General features: G+C 35.0%; 1 protein-coding gene across 6 annotated transcripts in view; it reads left to right on the top strand.

The window, feature by feature from the left end:
* The window catches only part of LOC143248730 (tyrosine-protein phosphatase Lar-like), a 242986-nt gene that overhangs the window by 43621 nt on the left and 182351 nt on the right, over window positions 1-17014 (top strand). For 3 of the 6 annotated variants that reach the window (XM_076497401.1, XM_076497399.1, XM_076497403.1), the window contains exon 1: window positions 12958-13138. The exons of 1 other annotated variant lie outside the window; for it this stretch is intronic. The gene's annotated coding sequence lies outside the window, so the exon portion shown is untranslated. Of the gene's footprint in view, window positions 1-12956; window positions 13139-17014 lie in introns of those variants that run through there. 2 more of the 6 variants (XM_076497396.1, XM_076497404.1) reach the window with 2 other exon arrangements.

Raw genomic sequence — 17014 nt, 5'->3', positions numbered from 1 at the left:
ATTAAAACCCACGTGAAGACAGGCAGTGAAACAGTGATGTATTGTCTAATATGAAATGTTCCTTTTCTCTCTTTTTTTTTTTGCAAAATATTCAAGTTCCGAAAAAAGTTGGCTGCTGTTTTCATGTGCTACGAGAAAAAATAAAAATCTAATTCGATAGAAGAAATAAACATGTAGTTTGATAGAAGAAATGTTTGTTTGTTTGATTTTTGAAATTTCGCACAAAGCTACTCGAGGGCTATCTGTGCTAGTCGTCCCTAATTTAGTAGTGTAAGACCAGAGGGAAGGCAGCTAGTCATTACCACCCACCGCACACTCTTGGGCTACTCTTTTATCAACAAATAGTGGGATTGATCGTCACATTATAACGCCCCCACGGCTGAAAGGGCGAGCATATTTGGCACAATGGGGATGCGAACCCGCGACCCTCGGATTACGAGTCGCACGCCTTAACACACTTGGCCATGCCGGACCCGATAGAAGAAATAAACATCTGGTTTGATAGAAGAAATAAACATCTGGTTTGATAGAAGAAACAAACATCTATTTTAATAGAAGAAATAAGCATCTAGTTTAATAAAAGAAATAAATATATAGTTTGACAGAAGAAATAAACAAATTGTTTAACAGCACTTGGAGAGAACTTCAGTTCTGTAGGTTGATATTGTTTAATAGCACTTGGAGAAAACTTCAGTTCTGTAGGTTGATATTGTTTAACAGCACTTGGAGTGAACTTCAGTTCTGTAGGTTTGAATTGTTTAACGGCACTTGGAGAGAACTTCAGTTCTGTAGGTTGATATTGTTTAACAGCACTTGGAGTGAACTTCAGTTCTGTAGGTTTGAATTGTTTAACAGCACTTGGAAAGAACTTCAGTTCTGTAGGTTGATATTGTTTAACAGCACTTGGAGAGAACTTCAGTTCTGTAGGTTGATATTGTTTTTCAGCACTTGGAATGAACTTCAGTTCTGTGGGTTGATATTGTTTAACAGCACTTGGAGAGAACTTCAGTTCTGTAGGTTGATATTGTTTTTCAGCACTTGGAATGAACTTCAGTTCTGTAGGTTGATATTGTTTAACAGCACTTGGAGAGAACTTCAGTTCTGTAGGTTGATATTGTTTTTCAGCACTTGGAATGAACTTCAGTTCTGTGGGTTGATATTGTTTAACAGCACTTGGAGAGAACTTCAGTTCTGTAGGTTGATATTGTTTAACAGCACTTGGAGAGAACTTCAGTTCTGTAGGTTGATATTGTTTAACAGCACTTGGAGAGAACTTAAGTTCTGTAGGTTGATATTGTTTAACAGCACTTGGAGAGAACTTAAGTTCTGTAGGTTGATATTGTTTAACAGCACTTGGAGTGAACTTCAGTTCTGTAGGTTGATATTGTTTTTCAGCACTTGGAATGAACTTCAGTTCTGTGGGTTGATATTGTTTAACAGCACTTGGAGTGAACTTCAGTTCTGTAGGTTGATATTGTTTAACAGCACTTGGAGTGAACTTCAGTTCTGTAGGTTGATATTGTTTAACAGCACTTGGAGTGAACTTCAGTTCTGTGGGTTGATATTGTTTAACAGCACCTGGAGTGAACTTCAGTTCTGTAGGTTGATATTGTTTAACAGCACTTGGAGTGAACTTCAGTTCTGTAGGTTGATATTGTTTAACAGCACTTGGAGAGAACTTCAGTTCTGTAGGTTTGTATTGTTTAACAGCACTTGGAGTGAACTTCAGTTCTGTAGGTTGATATTGTTTAACAGCACTTGGAGTGAACTTCAGTTCTGTAGGTTGATATTGTTTAACAGCACTTGGAGAGAACTTCAGTTCTGTAGGTTTGTATTGTTTAACAGCACTTGGAGTGAACTTCAGTTCTGTAGGTTGATATTGTTTAACAGCACTTGGAGTGAACTTCAGTTCTGTAGGTTGATATTGTTTAACAGCACTTGGAGAGAACTTCAGTTCTGTAGGTTGATACACGAAAAACATTCATTACTTTTCTTCCATTCACATCGCCATTAAAAATCCTCTCTCTGTCTTATTCGCAAACCTAAAGACAGTTGAACGTTGGAGTGGCTTATGAGGTATCATATATGATTTTGATACCTTTTGATATGATATTGGTACTTTCTAAAATCTAAGTTACTTTAACATTCAACTTACTGGTACCTTCTAAACTCATACAATATTGTATAAGTCATTCTAACTTTCAATCTAATGGTACCAATAGGTTGAACGTTAGGCAATGGTGAGTTATAGGGTCTTATGGCAAGTTGATTATAACTTTCCTTTGAAGCTCCAAGATAGCATAAGTTTGGAAATATGTCTTAGTTTCGGCGGCTTTATTAGGTTCCCTGGTTATTCCTTATTCTAGAAGATTCTTTAGACACATAAGAGAAAAATCGGAACTTTAATTCCTGACACCAACAACATTAATAACAAAGTAAGGGGTTTATATAACACCGTCATGGATTTTTTTATCACTATTCGAATATCTCGAGGTTAGAACTTTTGATTAGATTCTGGGGAACTTTGTAATTAAACTCACATCAACCTCTGATGCTTATTCGTCTGTATTACCAAAATAGTGATCAATTAATGGTACAAGCGAAAGATTAACGAGATATCAATAATTCACTGCTTATATTCCCCTTACGTCACTCAAACGTCACTGCTTGTTAACTTGTCGTTAACGTCGGTGTTCTTACACGACGTTGATGAACCCTTAAAGAACGGGAGAAACAAAATGCATTGTTTAAACTTGCGTGGTGATATATTTCTTCGAAGCTCAACTACCGTTTACACTTTCGAAGAATGTTATTCACTTGTTTATGAACTATGTGAAACGCATCCGCGACAAAAAGAAGTTATTGTCTTAAAACACTTCAAATGATAAAACGTGAGGCACAGACTACTCGGTACAGTTTTTCAATTGAATGAATATTAGGCCTAAAATTATGATAAAAATGACGTGGACGGCAGATATTTGTTTTCACTTTCATTTTACTTTATTTATTTCGCACTAAAAATCAGAAACATAGAAAAATAGTATTTCATATGTGTGTAACTTTTACCTCCCACAAGTCAATGCCAAAAGATGCCTTTCGTTCAACATCCAGAGGGCGTTAGTTGGGATGGACTATGACAGGCAAAAATTTTTTTGAATTGCTTTTTATATAAATAGTATAACACTTTTAAAAGTTAGAGTTTAAATGCCGGAAGCTGGTAAAGCATTAGAAACCATTAGGTAAAAATCTCCCCTCTCTAATTTTATGACTTGCTCTGTCAATTACAAACATACTAACTTCCATTTGAAATCTTATCTCTAAAACTTTTCAAAAAGTTATTTGTTAAGTTTTTGTCATTTATTGAAGAGACAAAATATTTTTTCGAGATGCTTTTCAAACAAAGATTACTGTACAGAATCCTTGTTTTATCTAATAACTTGGACATTTTTATCTTAAGATTATATTAACGTGTCTAAGGACTATTTATTAATTAACTCTATCATTTCAATGATTAATAGTTGTGTTTTGAAAGAAAACCGATATGACGTTTGTTTCTTTTTGAGTTTCGCGCAAAGCTACACGAGGGCTATCTGCACTAGCCTTCCCTAACGTAGCAGTGTAAAACTAGAGGGAAGGCAGCTAGTCATTATCATCCTCTGCCAACTCTTGGGCTACTCTTTTACAAACGAATAGTCGGATTGACCGCCACATTATAACGCTCCCACGATGAAAGGACGAATATGTTTGGTGCGACGGGGATTCGAACCCGCGACCTTCAGATTACGAACGCCTTAACCACCTGGCCATGCCGGGGCCCGATATGATGTAATTAGAAAACAAATTATGAAGAAGAACTAGACAACAACTAATCATTCTTCAGCTGAGTTGTGAATTATATGTTAAAATCTCGCTCGTTTTTTAATACGAATTTTATACACTATTGAAAAATACCTGTTTTCCCCCAACTCTTTTGTTTTTTCACAGGTTAAAACATCGTATATTTGTTTCTCGGTAAACACAAAACTACATAATAGGCTACCTGTGCTCTGCAGTCACGAGTATCGAAATTCACTTTCCAGCGTTGAAATTCATTGGAGGTAACAAAGTAAAATTTGTATGAAGTAAGAACATTTGCAGTATAGTAACAACAGATGGCGCGTTGAAACGTAATGTATTATTGATTAAACTTCTCAGCAACGCATAGTTGTTATACATATATATATAAGTACTGAAAGCCATGGAAATTTCTCTCTTTTTTTTATCTCGAACATTACGAGATTGAAATGTAAATAAAACACTTGATTTAGGGGGCGACGTATTTTAAATCACCTCAGTGTAACGTTGTTTCTAAGCAAGTGATTCTTCTACTTACATAAATAATCAAACCAATAATTCGGTTTTAGTTTCAGTTTAATCATTCCTATCGTGTCACTGTTTTTTATATAGCCCACTGTATCCTTACAATTCTATTTAACCTGCAGTGTCCCTTCCTTATTCACATCATTCACTGTAGTCCTGACTTTTTATATAGCCCACTGTATCCCTACAATTCTATTTAACCTGCAGTGTCCCTTCCTTATTCACATCATTCACTGTAGTCCTGACTTTTTATATAACCCACTGTATCCCAACAATTCTATTTAACCTGCAGTGTCCTTTCCTTATTCACATCATTCACTGCAGTCCTGACTTTTTATATAGCCCACGGTATCCCAACAATTCTATTTAACCTGCAGTGTCCCTTCCTTATTCACATCATTCACTGTAGTCCTGACTTTATATATAGCCCACGGTATCCTTACAATTCTATTTAACCTGCAGTGTCCCTTCCTTATTCACATCATTCACTGTAGTCCTGACTTTTTATATAGCCCACTGTATCCTTACAATTCTATTTAACCTGCAGTGTCCCTTCCTTATTCACATCATTCACTGTAGTCCTGACTTTTTATATAACCCACTGTATCCCTACAATTCTATTTAACCTGCAGTGTCCCTTCCTGATTCACATCATTCACTGTAGTCCTGACTTTTTATATAGCCCACTGTATCCCTACAATTCTATTTAACCTGCAGTGTCCCTTCCTTATTCACATCATTCACTGTAGTCCTGACTTTATATATAGCCCACGGTATCCTTACAATTCTATTTAACCTGCAGTGTCCCTTCCTTATTCACATCATTCACTGTAGTCCTGACTTTTTATATAGCCCACTGTATCCTTACAATTCTATTTAACCTGCAGTGTCCCTTCCTTATTCACATCATTCACTGTAGTCCTGACTTTTTATATAACCCACTGTATCCCTACAATTCTATTTAACCTGCAGTGTCCCTTCCTGATTCACATCATTCACTGTAGTCCTGACTTTTTATATAACCCACTGCATCCCTACAATTCTATTTAACCTGCAGTGTCCTTTCCTTATTCACATCATTCACTGTAGTCCTGACTTTTTATATAGCCCACTGTATCCCTACAATTCTATTTAACCTGCAGTGTCCCTTCCTTATTCACATCATTCACTGTAGTCCTGACTTTTTATATAACCCACTGTATCCCTACAATTCTATTTAACCTGCAGTGTCCCTTCCTGATTCACATCATTCACTGTAGTCCTGACTTTTTATATAACCCACTGTATCCCTACAATTCTATTTAACCTGCAGTGTCCTTTCCTTATTCACATCATTCACTGTAGTCCTGACTTTTTATATAACACGTTATATCCCCCTTTTTTTTTAAATACAGTCCTTCTTTTTTAACCCACTGTATCCATGCTGTCTTATTTTACTCACTGTATCCCGGTGTATTGTTTATGACCAGGCCCGGCATGGCCAGGTGGGTTAAGCCGTTCGACTAGTAATGTCAGGGTCGTGGGTTCGAATCCCTGTCGCACCAAACATGCTCGTCCTTACAGCCGTGGGGGCGTTATAATGTAACGGTCAATCCCACTATTTGTTCGTAAAAGAGTAGCCCAAGATATGGCAGTGGGTGGTTATGATTAGCTGCCTTCCCTCTAGTCTTGCACTGCTAAAGTAGAAACGGCTAGCGCAGATAGCCCTCGTGTAGCTTTGTGCGAAATTAAAAAAAAAATCGGTTTATGACCATGTATTTTTCACTATTCGTATATCTGTGTATTGTTTATGACCATATATTTATTTTACTCATTGTATTCCTGTATATTGTTCATGACTATGTATTTAATTTACTCAATCTATCTTTGTGTATTTTCATGACCATGTTTGTGCTTGATGCATAATCATGCCAACGTTAATGGTCTTTCCGACAGAATGAAAAACAAAAAATTACATTAATGTCTCTACATGTGACTTACATCTTCTGGGTTCGCTTTCATATTACAAAATAAATAAACAACCTGTGTACTAATCAGCAAAGCAGAGAAATACAAACTACAGAAGCTTTGATTTCAAACAACCTTTTTTGAAACCAATCAACCAGCCTTTTTTTTTTCACAATCTATTGACCTAGGCTTAACTTTACAATTTTTGGACAAAATTAAAAAAACAAACACTGCACTTCGAATTTCTGTTCTTTTTTGTTTTTACATCTGTCTCTCGGGTATATCCAAAAAATTAGAATTATCTTTCTTATACGGAAAAAAAAAATGTATAACAGAAATAGTTTATTCGGTAAAAGCAATACTGTGTGTAAAACTGATAAGTACATTTAGCCTAAATTTTGATTAGAACGCATTCTTAGATTACACCAAGACTATATTATAAAACCTGCTTCACGTTTAAGACAGCACGTGATTTCAGATAATACCCACGTATACGATAACAACACTGACTCTTCTACTGCAGTAATAATAGATATTTTAACGTGATAATTATCTAAAATAATGTATAATTTTCATGCCAGTCGTACGTTATTTCTTGGCACGGTGTATATATACCTTTTGTGTAGATGTTTTAATATGAATCACTGCTTTCTCTTTTCCTTCTTTTTTTAATGAACTATTCGTCCTCTTTTCTTTTTTTTTGTTGTTGTTTTTCTTTCTTGGAAACTGTTTCGGTATCCGTTGTTGTCGTGAGCACAGCGTGAATTGAGTAGCTTTACCCTTAACAACACACAAACATATGCAAATATGAAGTCAAGCCTAAAACAATACGATTAAACCCCGGACGCTCTCTACAGCAAAGCAGACGATTAACCTACATGGGGAAGACAAAAAGTCATAATGGCCCCATATTAAGCTTCGTTTAGTATTTAAGTCAACATTTAAAATAAAAAAACAAAACATGTTTTAAACCAAAGACACTCCACGCATTCCTTCACGCTTGTGAAAGTTGTAAAACTGCCTATACTGGTAAAACTATACGCCATCTGCGAATACAGGCACATAAACATTTCAGCTAGAAGCGGGTCTAAGCTTAATATATTACCTGAGTCTTGTGTCGACTGCATAGGCAGAATAACATTCACACCTCACAAAAAGAAATGACATTCTAGACTCAAGAGCAACAGCAGATTATAAACTAATTATTTCACAACACTGAATAACAATTTGCTGTGTCAAGTGCGGGGAATCGAACCTGAGATTTTGTCGTTTTAGCCATTGAACTTACAGCTGAAAGCAGTGGCACTAATATATAATCCTTTTTAATACTGTTTTTCTTAACAATGTTACTAAACATGTCTCCCACATGGTTTATTGTACAATTCATTTTACGTTTACCTTTTAAAGTCTCTCGCTAGTACAGCGATAAGTCTACAGACTTACAAGGCTAAAATCAGGGGTTTGATTCCCCTCAGCAGATAGCCCGAAGTGGATTTTCTATAAGAAACTACACATACCTTTTAAATGTTTGATCTTTCTAGTTTGGTCTGAATTTCGCGCAAAAAAAAACTACACGATAATATAGCAGTGTAAGACTAGAGGGAAGGCAGCTAGTCATCACTACCCACCCCCAACTGTTGGGCTACTCTTTTACTAACGAATAATGGGATTAACCGTACATTATAACGCCCTCACAGATGAAAGGGTGAACATGTTTGGTGTAACGGGGATTTAAACCCGCGACACTTAGATTTCGACTCCAGTGCTTTAACCACCTGACCATGCTGGACCTTTGTTTTTTCTGCCTTGTCAGTATCCTTTAAAATGTTACTGTGTTACTATATTTTGAACAGTCACTTAATACGTATCCTAAAAACTTATAACTCAACAACACTGTCACCAGGTTTTTCGTTGTGGAAAGTGAGGTATATTACAACACAAATAATTTACTGTAAAATATTTAATTACTAGTTTCTGGAGAGAAAAAATATATATATACTGTTTTTTAGGCAAATAAAAATCAAGGGTTGATGAAAAGGCAAGACCAATTCTTTTTGTTTGTTTGTTGTTAAGCGCAGAGCTACACAATAAGCTACTTGTTCTCTGTCTACCATGGGTATCGAAACCTAATTTTTAATGTTATAAGCCTTCATACTTATTGCTACCATGAGCAACCTGCTGGTTAAAAATAAATAAATAAAAAGGGACATATCGTCCATAAATATTTCTTAGTTATCTCTATTCAGGTCGTTTATCAAATACAGTTTGGAAAATATCAATTCCCTGTTTTTATTCAAAGTTTTTCGCATTTTTTAGAAAAACACACAAGAACAACAACGAATCATTGATAAACTTAGAAAAATAAAATAAAAATGATGTTTGAATGAATGCTAGACTTAACTGAAACGTTTGGGAAGTCCTGTAACAATGTGAATAGCTTTAACAATAAAACCAGTAAGGAGTTTTGAACAGTTAGATACCACATCCGGGTATTGTTGTGAGGAGTCTATGACGTCACTAATACAGATTCTCGTATTAAGACTGACAACCTAATCTCAAGAGAAGTGTTTATTCCATCTGATTAGGTTTCAGTATAAGTATATCACTGCCACCACAAAAGACGCCAGAAATGGAACAGTGATCTCGGAGTCCTAGTTGCTGACAAAAGGCTCGCTTTGTTTATATATCACACCAACTTGTGAATAGAAACTTTAAATTTTATTTATATGTCTCTGAAAAAAATAATTAAAATCGGGGCCATTTTTATCGACCAATAAGCAAGGAGTCAGTTTTACTTCACGAATTTCGCTTTTAATAACATCCAGTATTACAAATATCGTAATTTGGTATTCAACCTTAAATGATTAAAATGATATAGAAGTTTTTTACAATGAATATTGTAATTCATTATTTTACGACGTATATAATATCTGATATGATTTTATAACATATATTGTAACCGATACGGTGTTACAAAACAAATTGTATGTGATATAATCCTTTATTTTTATAACTGTTGAATGATAAAGAACTTAGGCAAACAATTATACGTTTCGTTTCAGTGTAATTTAATCGCATACTAAGTTAACGTAAAAACTAATTAACGTTTACAGATCACGCTAATTATGATAAAATAAATAGATGTTATAGCAGTGTTTAACACTAGTTCCTATTCATTGTTCAGTAGCCAGCAATATTTGGAACTGCTTGAAATTTTATAACTAAAAAAAATGCTTATTTTTTAAACTTGTATTTTTGATTTCAAGAAACTGAAACTTAAAGAGTTTCGTACGTCTTTTATTTTACTTTCTCATCAGTGCTGTCCTCAAGCGGACATGAAAGAACGAATTCATTGAAACAAATATTATTGAAAAATTGAAACCCTGTTGGTTGATAACAACAGAGCTATAAAAACTGGTTTTAGAGGCGAAGATTAATAAATTGTGAAGAATTTCATTAGTTTCCTTCTTGATATATTGGGGTTGAAGTACGAAGCACAATAAGATTCGATCAGTTCTAGACATGTTTTGGTGTAAGAACGAACAATAATATCTGAAGACAAACGGAGCATATAAAACAGGATCAATACGTCATATTATTATTCCTTTTAAGGTGTTTTTTCTATATATAAAGGAGATCGTATTACCAAATTTGAAACAATAGAGAGTCGTACCTGGTCGTAAAACCCGAGGATTACTTACTGAAGCTGACCTATGACACGTATACCACCTACCTTAACCCTACGTCTGGACTTGCAAGTACTACGCGAGCCGAACAACATGTCTGAATTGCATCTCATTTCATAGTTGTTCTAAGGTAACAACAACTAGCGACAGAGCCTCCTCTGTGTCACTTGTTTTAACATGATACTTTTCTGTATGTGTTAATCTGTAGACTAAAACAGCAAATGTATTGACTTATGTTTACAGAAAAAATAGCTCTCATATCGATTTCTCCAACTATTAACAGTTCTGGGATGTGATGAATTTTCTAATGTTTATTTTAGTGGTTTGTCGGTTTAACCACTTTTCTTCTGTTGTGAAACGAAACAACAATTTTCCCATTTCTAAACTTCTTTTTATTTTAAGGTTGTTGAATGAAATCTTCCAAAAGAAAGTAGTTAATTCTGTTTCCAAGGGCTGGTTATTATCTACTTTAGCAGGTTCAGTAGTGATGGAATGTTCTACCCCCTGTAAATCACTTTGATTGTGTCACTGAACTTCCGCGATGACAGCTGCTTTGGTTGAACTTCTGTGATTACAGCTGCTATGGTTGAATCACTGAACTTCCGTAAAGACATCTGGTATGGTTGAACCTCTGAACTTCTGTGATGGCATCTGCTATGGTTGAATCACTGAACTTCTGTGATGACAGCTGGTATGATTGAATCACTGAGCTTCCGTGAAGACATCTGATATGGTTGAACCTCTGAACTTCTGTGATAACATCTACTTTGGTTGAACCTCTGAACTTCCGTAATGGCATCTGCTATGGTTGAATCACTGAACTTCTGTGATAACATCTGCTTTGGTTGAACCTCTGAACTTCCGTGATGGCATCTTCTTTGGTTGAACCTCTGAACTTCCGTGATGGCATCTTCTATGGTTGAATCACTGAACTTCCGTGATGACATCTGTAGTTGAATCACTGAATGAAGCGTTTCTACGTAATAATTATTTTCATAACTATGTAGTTCACAGCACACTTCGTACACTTTTCAAAAGAAGTTAAACAGTAACTAGAAATTACAATTACATGAGGTAATCTTTAATAATATTTATAAAATAAATTTAAAAAACGAGTGTGTGTATATTTTCTAATAGTAAAGTCACATCGGGCTATCTACTGTGTCCACCGAGGGGAATCTAATCCCCTGATTTTAGAATTGTAAATCCGTAGACTTACTGCTGAGCCCAGCGAGGACGTTAAAAATGAATCTGAAGGCAAATTATAGTGAAAGATAGAAAACTTATTTGTAGGTTTTATAAAAGAAAAGTGCAAGAAATATTAATCCTGGAAACGTTCACTATATTAAGCAATTTTATAATGTTCTTTCTTTATTTTGGTTGTTCTTAAGTGCAAAACTATACAATAGGTCATCTGTTCTGTGGACTTTGCGAGTATCAAAACCCTGTTTTTACTGTTATAAGTCTTCAAACTTTCCACTGGGGGAAGAACTTCTATATTGTATTAATTTATTATTTTCAGTTAAGGTACATTAACAACATTTTTCAAAGTACATAAATTAGCATTAGAGGTTTAATTAGGTCTCTCATGTGATTATTTTCTTTTCCTAAAAACATTAAGACAAGAAATATTGTCGTGACCTTTACAATCAGCAGTAACATTACCTGTAATTCTAGCTTAAACTTCCAAGCGGCGTTTAACTCTCAGTAGTACAATAATATTCGTGTAACAGCTTAATGCCCCAGAGGAGTGGGGAGGTACTGCAAAGAACACTATATATATCTGTTAGCTTTGTTAAAACTAAATCATGTTTACAGAAACTAGAGACTTCCTCAGAAAAACAGAAAATCAAGAAACAATTAGTTCCTCACTATGACTTCTTATATTGTAGTCTATCTAACAATAATAATAAGCCAATAAAAATTCCCAACTTACTCAGCACAGTTGTATGACACAAGCTCCTAAGCTCAGAAAACTGTTTGTTTCTTAATTTCGCGCAAAGGGCTATATACACTAGCCGTCCCTAATTTAGTAGTATAAAACTAGAGGGAAGGCAGCTAGTCATGATCACCCACCGCCAACTCTAGGGCTACTCTTTTACCAACGAATAGTGGAATTGATCGTGGCATTATAACGCCCTCACAGCTGAAAGGGCGAGCATGTTTGGTGCGATAGAGATTCGAACCCGAGACCGACGGATTATAAGTCGAGTGCCTTAACCATCTGGCCATGCTGGGCCTCAGAAAATTGTCAAACATTTGCTTTTCATAAAACTCTAATTTGTATCTAATGCTAATAGAACTTTGTCGAAACGTAAACTTGTAATGAACTTTTTTCCACTGCACATTCAAGTAGTTTCGAGACTTTATTTTCTATCAATTTATTATTAATTTCTGAATTCAGTACAAAAATAAATCCACCTGGTGAAAATTTTTCATTAAACCTAAAATTCCTGTCGATTTCAAATTCGTTCAAATCCCAGCATATAATTGTAATAAGAGAACATAAAGGTGTCGCTTCACACTCAAAGTTCACCACCTGTACCACATTCTTGTGAGACTTGTAACTGTAGGCTAGCCTGATTTGTAGTTTTGCTCGAAACGTAACTTTTGAGCCGTATGTGGTGGAAGCCTGTTATTCCCTATGAATAATACCCTTGACAATAACCTTGTATCCTTCACTCAAGAAACTGGCTTCCATGTTATCAAAAGTTTTGGTAGTCGTGAGTATCACGATGTTTAAACAGACTGCATAAACTGTAAAATAATTATAGCTCAGGCAGATTTCTTTTGGTTGTTTGATTAAGACCTGATGTTATAGTGTAGGTGTGTTCGAACTCCACGTGACTGTATATAATCAATATTCCTTTCATTCATGTAATATCTTACGGAAATCGAGGAATTGTATTTTTAGATTTTCGAAGTTACTATTGATTATTTATTTTTTAAAAGTATTTTACAAATTTTGAAAAACACATAGTTGAGTATTGTCTCAACAGATAGCGCTACGCCCTTAGATACTTGTTCCCGGCGTTGTCGCTTATGAGCGTTATTTAGAGTTTGTACCCGTGAGATGTTTGTCGGATGTTTATTGTGAGAATTATCAAAGGAATAGAACGTACGTTGTGGTTTGCGATGAGGCTCAGGTAAGAGGAGTAAAGAATATGATAAATTCTAGAACTTGATTACTTATTAAAACGTAACAACAAAGTTAAAAAAATTCTACGTTATATTTGAATATTTTTGATGAAATTATAAAAGTCCTACCGTAGTAAGCCTTGTTGTTAGGCTTATGTTTGGAGATAGACAGTGACTTTTGTAAAGACACGTGCTTGTTGAACGAACACTGTACCTCTTCCTATGTATTTCTGGAGGACTGTAGTTGACAAACTGTATAAGAAGAACAACTGTCGAGTATTTACGTATTTCAATGTTTGTACGAACCTTTTATACCCCAGGTTAGGTAATGTAATAAGAATACACAAAAATAATGTTAGTAAATCTACCTTAAATTACGTATTTGTTAAGTCAGTGCTAGCACCATATGCTTTGTAAACACGTGTATCTATATAATGTTATGTAATAAACTGATTTTCTTAACTTGTAAAGAAGGTGATGAACTAGAAGACGCAATCGCGCGGTGCACTGTGACTGTCAGAGATTTATGGAAGTTGTTTTCCAAATTATGACAGTACGTTGAGTATAATTATTAATGTCCACTGAGCTTGATTATTTGAATAACATCTTACATTTGGTTACTTTATTTTATTATCGAAAACCGGTCAGTGACATGAGGCTTAACTTCTTAGTATAAATGTGACCATCTTCAAAGTAAGTATAAACAATGAATGAAAAAGAAATTCCTGAAACGTATTTCAGTCGTAAAATTAATGTTTAAACATTTCGAAACGTAACTAGTTTCTGTTTTTGTCCTAAATATGCCAGTAATGCTTTAAAATACATATACTGTGTCGGGGTATGTATACCCCATGTGATGAGAGAGTAGACTGGAGAAATACGATCGGTACGACTGCTAGCCACCCCCGCTGACTGATCAATATTTAGTTATCATTGAGACTATGAAATCTGAACATTTTAAAAGCAGAATAACTTATTTATGCATTCCGTATCCTTCCGAATTTACTGAATCGTATTTCACAGATACGAATGCAAAATTATAGGAAGGCTTAGAGAACTTCTTTCAAAGTATAATAATGTAGTTGGATTACTTTTTGTAGTGTTTTTCTTCATCGCAAGTGTAGCTCCGCCTATGGGCAGTTTTCTACATTTTTATTATCTTACGCTAGTAAATAAAATATTTCTATTATTAGTAACTTTTTCTTCCACTATTTACTATATAAGAAAAAACAATTACAAAACTATTCTTCAGTTTAATAATTTGATTCTTCAATATCTATTCAGTTGATTGATACACAATTTTTGTTTGAACTCTTGTAATTTTGTTGGCCTTACAGGGCTCGTGATAATGTACGTAAACATTTTAACAACAATATCAATGAAATCACATTAATCCAATGTATCAAAGCTGGAAAGCTGGGATATATATATATATATATATATATATCTTTGATGATTAATGTCAGACTTAACGCTTTTTATAGGGGTGAGATGACACGTATACTGCACATGTTATGTAGGAGGAAGCTAAGCTATAAGAAAATGGGCTTATAATCGGGTTTAGATACCTGCGTTGGAAAGATTATAGATACAGGATGGCCCGTAAGTCCCTGCCCATCCATATATCTTATGTATCCAGTGTATCTGTGTGCTGTCCCTCATTCTCGCTGCATAATATTATGCGACGCCATGTTCTGTGAGACATTTTCCTCAACATAGCAGGGGTTATTGTTCCGAATGCTGCGGTAACAGCTGCCTTCAATTCATCATTAGTATTATAATACATGCGTAATTGAATATAACATAATAACATATGGATGGGTAGGGACTTACGGGCCACCCTGTAGACATCCAGTTTTGTAGTTGCGCTTTATAACAAACAAACGAAAAAAATTGTAACTGGCGAAAACATAAATCTGCTTAATACGACCTAACAGATGGAACCCATCGGTAGTAAATGGTATAAAGACTAGTAATTTTAGAGTTAAATTTGTTAGAGAATTATGTGAAACCGCTAGATTGTAAAGAGTAACACAGGTAGAGTAACCAACAAACTTGTCAAGCTAATAGTGAAACATCTGCTCTTGTCGTCAGTACTAATTCCCCAAAAGTAAAGTTTGTTGTTTTTACCAGAAGATCAGAGTTCTTTATAGAACTTCTAAAAAGATAAATTGGTATCCAGTTTTTTTTGGTTATCACAAAACCAAGTTTGCTGAACCAAACTCTACTTACAGAATAAACTACTTTCCACACGAGGGGCCTTGTGGAATGGAGCAGGTGTTATTACAACTATAGTTCCTTATAGATCCTGAGAGAGAAAACAATTACAGTAGTTGTATGACACTGAAGTTAACTGGAGATACTTTTTGTATGGTGTCTTGCATGAGGGTTTGTTTATTTCACACTGGGTTATTCTCTGTGTCCTTCATGGGATTTTAGGGTTTTAAGTACGTAAACTTGCCATTTACCCACTGAGAAACACTAATAGGGAAGCACATGCAATAATTACACAAAACTGAAGTTAACGAGTGATACTTCGTGTCACGAGGTGTCGCGTGAGAGGAACATACAATATATAAAACTAATGTTAACTATTGACACTGCATGTGTGTGAGGGGATACTAGAGGGAAATGAACAGTAATTATATAACACTAACTTTAAACGAGTGATATATTTTGGAGAGGTTTTATTTGAGTGGAAAACACAATAAATATCCAGCATTGAAGTTAAATAGTGTTACTTGTGTGTGTATGAGGGGATGTTGTGTTAATGTGAAACCGTAATTATATAACATTGATGGTAGTGATAGTTTTTATGTGTGGGAAGAAGTGTGATAGGCAATTGATAGTGGACATTAGCCATAGATTCTCTGTTACTATAGTGTTTTTTTTTCTGTAAACACAGTAACATACCTTTAGTTCTTCAGTCTTGTTACTGTGTGTTTGTTACATGTTTTAGTAGTGACGTAGCCACGTTTTTCACTCAGTTCAAGGCATAACAATTTAAAGAGGGCCAACAAATTAAAAAAACTGAAATTAATCTAAATTGTTGATAAAATGGTCATTCAAACAAATAAAATGTAATTGGGGTTATATATATTGTTTATTATAATTAAATGATACAAAACTAAGTTATTCTGTTCTAGCGAATGTACTCGGATGACTAGTTTAATTTATTCTAGATGACTATATAACCACTTAACAACAATATTAGATTATACTTTTATTGCTAACAACAAAAAATAATATAACAATATAAAAGCCATTGTTGGAACGTATTGTTACTAAACTACACTAGATTTTCGATATATTAGAAGTTTGTTTTTTTAACAAGGAACCAGTTTTCTGGTTTTTTCGCTAGCCTGCTTCGTTAAAAAAGTACGCACATATACGGAGATACAATAAATAATAATACATAGGTACAGACCCTCTGGGTGCACTAATTACGGGTGCAAAATTTCAGGTTTCTAGGTTCTTTGTTTTTGGACCTATGGCGGTATTATATTATTTTGTTTTTCGCTTGCTTACGTCATAAAAATGTGCGTATGCACGTGAATAAGTAATAGCATCTAGGTGCACACATCCTCAGGGTCCCCCTTGTGTATGTGTGCGTGTGTGCAAAATGTCAGGTTTCTAGGGTTTTTTTCCTTTTGGTGTCATGGCGTTCGCGCGCATGCACACACACACTGAGATACGCCTTTCGATTATTATAGATAAAAGCTGAAAAATCTGTGAACAATATGCTTAGAGTTTTCAGGGGGCTCTTCCTCTCCTTGACTACGCCTCTATGTTTTCTGTATGAACGGGGTTGATTTCTACCCTTTGTACAGTACAAAACAGTTAAGTGATTCTCCATAGGACTATAAAACTAATCGGATTTACCG

This window comes from Tachypleus tridentatus, chromosome 4 (assembly GCF_004210375.1).
Source record: "Tachypleus tridentatus isolate NWPU-2018 chromosome 4, ASM421037v1, whole genome shotgun sequence".
Lineage (NCBI taxonomy): Eukaryota > Metazoa > Arthropoda > Merostomata > Xiphosura > Limulidae > Tachypleus > Tachypleus tridentatus.
This window is presented reverse-complemented; position numbering and strand designations above follow the sequence as displayed.